Source organism: Schistocerca americana, chromosome 2, assembly GCF_021461395.2.
Source record: "Schistocerca americana isolate TAMUIC-IGC-003095 chromosome 2, iqSchAmer2.1, whole genome shotgun sequence".
NCBI classification, from domain to species: Eukaryota; Metazoa; Arthropoda; class Insecta; order Orthoptera; family Acrididae; genus Schistocerca; species Schistocerca americana.
The window spans coordinates 885,832,789-885,838,510 of NC_060120.1; the positions used below are offsets into that span (position 1 = coordinate 885,832,789).

General features: G+C 47.0%; 1 non-coding gene across 1 annotated transcript; it reads right to left on the reverse strand.

Moving 5' to 3' along the window:
* Positions 1-2,110: 2,110 nt before the first annotated feature.
* Trnas-cga lies at positions 2,111-2,185 on the reverse strand. Its single transcript has one exon. It is a non-coding gene; the product is annotated as a tRNA-Ser (tRNA).
* Between the last annotated feature and the right edge of the window lie 3,537 nt (positions 2,186-5,722).

The following is a 5,722-nucleotide window of genomic DNA, read 5'->3' on the forward strand; positions in this document are numbered from 1 at the left end:
CTGTACAGGTTCTGAAAGTCTTGGAACCGAGCTGATTCAAAACTTTTTTTTGATGTGTGTAGATTAAAATCGCAATTTAGTAGTGATAAAGAATAGCGTAAGAGACTAGTCAAGAAGAACCAATATGCATGGAATTGGGATAAGAACGTACAAAGGAATGCAGAGAAGACAGGCTATAGATACTGCAATAATAAATTTCTCAATAAGTCGCTAAGTTGAAGAGGAAAAGACATTTCTAAAAAGGCAATTAAAAGCTGGAAAGGAAAACATAGGTACCAAGGAGGTAGCTGCGAAGAAACCATGGGTAACAGATGAAATGCTTCAGCTGATGGATGAAAAAAGGATGTACAAAAATGTTGAGGGGAATTTAGAAATACAGAAATGTAAGTCACGAAGCAATAAAATAAATAGGAACTGCAGAAAACCAAAGGTGAAATGGCTGCCAGGTAAATGTGAAGAAATCGAAAAAGAGGAGCAGGAGGAGAAGGTGAAAGAGGAGGAGGAGGAGGAGGAGGAGGTGATTAGTGAGTAGCGTCCCATCGACTACGAGATGTTTAGAGACGGAGAACAAGCTGGGATTAGGGAAGGATGGGGAAGGAGTTTGGGCGTGTCCTTTCAAAGGACAGTGTCTTAACCACTGCTCTGTCCCTCTCGGTAGACCGAAATACAAGTCGTGGGAAAGACTCACTCAGCATACAGAAAAGTCAAAACAACTTTCAGCAAAATTAAATGTAATGGGAGTGCAATGGGAGTCTCACTGTTAAAGATAGAGAAGGGAGCGGATGGGTGGAAAGAGCACATTGAAGGCTTATACGAGGGGGAAAATGTGTCTGATATGATAGAAGAAGAAACGGAGTCGATATAGAAGACACATAGGATCCGGTATTAGAATAAAATTTAAAAGAGCTTTGGAAGGTTGAAGATAAAATAGGGCTGAAGGGAGAGATAACATTCCATCAGAATTTCTAAAATTATTGGGGGAAGTGGCAACAAAACGATAATTCATGTCGGTGTGTAGAAAGTAAGAGTATGGTGATATACTTTCGGACTTTTGAAAAAAAATATCACCACAGAATACCGAAGATTGCAAGAGCAGACAAGTGTGAGAATTATCGACAATCATCTTAAAACCTCACGCACCCAAATTGCTGACAAGAATAATGTACAGAAGAATGGAAAAGAAAATTGAGAAAATACGTTAGATAATGCTCGCTTTATCTTTGGGTAATGCAAAGGCACTAGAGAGGCAGTTCTGACTTTGTGTGTTTATGGATGGATGTATATGGATGCAAGAGCGCACGAAAGCAAGGCCTTCAGCGCCCGCTCGGAAGCAGATTGAGACGAGTGTCGCTGAAATATGCTAAACAGGAGGATAAAACAGCACAAAAACAAAGGTTACAAAAGATAGGAAGCTATGTGCGTCCCGTACAGAATCAAGGAACGAAGTTTTGCGTCGATTAAAAAATGAAAAACACAGGAAGAACGTGACGTAAGAAGCTAAAGCAATATAGCAGATAGACGCGGATGGCTGACCGCAAGAATAAAAATGTAGGAGCCATCCACTCTGGAACACACTAAATCCTCCAGTCTATAAGTAAAGCCAGCGCCCAGACACATCACAAAACTTTAAAACCTTAGTCACACTCGTCCCACCACCAGTTAAACAGAGGGCAGATTCCCACCAATATTTGGTGCTGCCCTCGCATCAAAATATAGAATGCACTCTGTTAAAATACGGTGGACAGAGATGTGCACACCACAAGCATCACACCTCTCACCTTAGTAAAACGCTGTGTGCGAGAGGGCAGTGCCCAGCTCGAGGACGTATGAGGGTCACTTCATTCCACCTGAGCAGCTGGCAGGAGGAACGCCACGGTCAGGTAGCTGGCTTCATCAATCGCAGTTTATTGGCCGTCACCGCCAGCCATTCCTCAACTCACAACTGCACACAGGGTGTAGTGCAGAGCTTGCAAGGGAATAGGACACTGTGCACACCCTGTCCTCTGCAGGCCTCCTTGGCTGCGCAGTCGGCCTGATCATTTCCCCGTATCTCTACATGACCTGGCACACAGCAGAATGACACCTGAAACTTCCTGGCAGATTAAAACTGTGTTCCGGACCGAGACTCGAACTCGGGACCTTTGCCTTTCGCGGGCAAGTGCTCTACCAACTGAGCTACCAAAGCACGACTCACGCCCCGTCCTCACAGCTTTACTTCTACCAGTAACTCATCTCCTTCCTTCCAAACCTTACACAAGCTCTCCTGAGAACCAGGAGGAAGTCTAAAATAAGCCTGGGTCAGTGGAAGAGCCAAGGAAGAAATCTGTTCCAACCTCGACATAAGACATTATGACCAGCCATTCTCATCTCTAATAGGCAATCCTGTGCCTAATGTAAGGCCTCGTTGCTCGTTATGAAAAAGCCGTACCAGTGCAACGGTGTGGTGTGCAGGTGTGTAAGGCGTGGACAGTACCTGTTGCACCGTAAGTAGCTGTCGCCTGATATGAAGTGGTGGTTCACCAGCTTATTCTGAATATACCAGTGGCCAACCTAATCCCTTCATAGTGCACCACGTTCAACATTTTCAAATAAGGTCTCGCAGATCCATACACTGCGTACCCATAATCGAGCCGAGATCGCAAAAATGATCTATTAAACGTCAGCAGACAAGTCCTGTCTGCTCCCCATGTAGTGTGGCTAAGATGTTTTAAAATCCGTAGAGCCTTAAGTGACCGTTACATCAGGTCCTGAAGATGTGGCAACCATGTAAGTTTAGAGTCAAATACGAGGCCCAGAAACCTCACTGTGTCTTTCAAATTAAGAACGTGTCCATCATCCTCAACTCACGAATGCTTAAGATGGAACTGGAAGACTTAAAAAGAACACATACAGACTTGTCGGTTGAAAACTTGAAAAGACTTTCCTGCGCCCATTCATCCAAAAATAAAATGAGCGTTTGGCGTCATTGGCCGGGAGGCCCCTTGTGAGGCACGTCCGGCAGCCTTGGTACAGGACTTATTACATTCGACGGCACATTGGGTGACCTGCGAGCCGGATGGGTATGAAGTGATGACGAAGACAACATCCAGTCAATGAGCGGAGGAAAACTCCGACCCAGCCGGGAATCGAAACCGAGCCTGTAGGACTGCAATCCGTCACACTGACCACTAAGCTATCGGGGCGGATATTCATCCAAATGTCGAAGAGTTAGTTGTAACTGACGTGTTATCGTTGAAAGACTTGAAGAACAAGACACAAAGAAGTCATCCACAGACAATGAACACTGGAGAGGACTGTTCACTACTGACGTAATGATATTAATAGTTATGGCAAAGACAGTCAAAATACTACCTTGAGGGACACCGTTCTCCTGCTCAAAGCCATCAGACGGGACGTCACAGAGTCGGTATCAAAAATATCGTGGCGAGAGAAAGGACTAAATAAAAATGGGAAGATAACCTCGAAAACCCCATCCGCGAAGCTGCTCGAGGATAAGATGCTTCCAAGTAGTATCTTAGGTCTTGTCAAAAAATATACCTAGAAGGTGATGCCTGGCTCAGGAAAGCCTGTTTATAGCCGCCTCCAGGAGGGTCAGGTTATCAAAGGAGGACCAATACCTTCTGAAGCCACACTGAAAGCGGCTAAGGAGTTACCTGTATTCTAAGTTCCAGACAAGGTGGCGGTTGACCATTCGCTCCAAGTTCTATCCCACGCATGTGAGGGCAACACTGCGATAACTACTCGGGCACATACGGTCTTTCCCAGGTTGTGAAAGAAGAATCGAAATGTCCTCAGGCCACGAGTTTGGAAAGTGACCTGATGCCAGATGACATAAAAAAGTACGAAGCGGATGTCTTTTTTTTTCGCCGTGTGATGTGCCGCAGCACACTGTAATAGATTCTGTCGTGACCAGGGAACGGGTCACGAGCCGCAGACTATGCAGAACCCAGTTCCCACGTGGAAAATGTGCAATTGTAGTCTTCATCAGGGGCGGACCAGAAGTTCAACCTGCTCCTCTCCTCCCTATGGCGTTGGAAATGGATCTTGACTAGTAGCTGCAGTCAGTGTGGCATTATAGGCCGCCACAGTCTGGGCAGTCTCGTGGATTGGAGAGTACCATTACCCATTACAGCAGCCATTGGACACATCTCTTCTGTCCCAGAAATTCTCCTGATTCTCTCCCACGTAACAGAGGTCTTCGGGAACGATTAATGGTGTTCAGGAACGGTTTCCACGGCCTCTTCTTGCTATCTCGAATAATCCGGCGACATATCACCCTCGCCAACCGAAAGGCTGCAAGATTCATTGCAGTTGGTCGGCTCTTGAGCCTACACAGAGCAGCGTGCCTAGTTCGAAGAGCCGAGCGGCATTCGTCACTCCATCAAGGGACAGGCTGCCTCTTCAGTTGTCCCATGGACTGTGGAATGGATGCTTCGGCGGGGCGGTGGATCATGTTGGTAATATGATCCACCCATTCGTTAACATTGACATGATGTTGAAACTGGCCAAGCGGCCTGTAAAGCATCCAGTCGGTTCTACCGATCACCCATCGCGGCGGTTTCCTTTCGGGTTCCAATGTATTTGGCAGGTGGATCCAGATCTGGAAGCGACCACTTCCATGCAAGTCGTCGACCACTTGCCATTAAGCGTATGTGCATGGGCCGGAGAGGAAAGCGATAGGTCGATGGCAGAGAACGACCCAGTTGCAGTGCAGAAGTGCATTGTCTGTCCTGTGTTTAGCAAATGCGCAGAGGGTGACACGAGAAACCTCTCACCTTCTGTACTCCTGGGACAGGTAGCTGATGAGGCCCAAAACACACAGTGTGCACTAAAATCAACGTAGAGCATAAAGGGGGGGGGGGGGGGGGAGAGCTGTGTAAGAAGGTCGTTTAGAGCCTCTTCGTCGAGTGCATCATATGGCGGCAGGTAAAGGAAACATATCGTCAACGGATGACGCACGTAAACGTATGAGGTAACTGCTTGAAAATTCGTTGTAAAGGAACGAGACGAAAATACCTACTCCTCTTCTAGCTCTCTATTTAGTCAGGTAGCTCTTTTTGTGGGATACGTACCTCCGAAGCTCTGGGGTGTGTGATTGATGTAACTTACTCTCCTGCTGACACACAGTGGTCTACCCTGAAATAGTAGACGAAGTTCCTCCACATGCGTCCTGAACCCCTGCAAGTTCCACTGAAGTTTGGGAAACTTCTATCACGGTGGTAGCATCATCATCCCGTCTTTCCACTGGGGAGGGGAGACTGCTGCGGCTGTTGGTTCAATCGTGGGGCGAGATGATTGCCCCATGCACAATTCATACTGCATCAGCCCAGGGGAAGAGTCAGATGAGCATAAGGTGGAAGCACATAGACATGGTTTGAGAGTTTATAACTTTATTTTGTGTGGTGTTGCTGCTTTGCAGTAGCTTTTCGCTGTTTTGAGGGCTTTGCTGTAGCTGGAGCGGTAATGGCCGTACTGGGCTTCTAAATAACCTCAGCTGTTGGAGATGCCTGGGGATCACCCAAGTTGGCCACTGTACCTTTGTCTGTTGTCCTAGAGGGGGGGGGGGGGTGACTACAGGGTCTAAAAGACGTGCTGTCTTGGAAGTGCACTGACACGCGTAGGTGTTAGTGCTGACACTCGCCACGTACATTTGTGTAGAGGCATCAGATTTTGGAGTAGGCTTCCGAAGCGTTGACTAGAAACATGTAGCAAATGTGAGAGG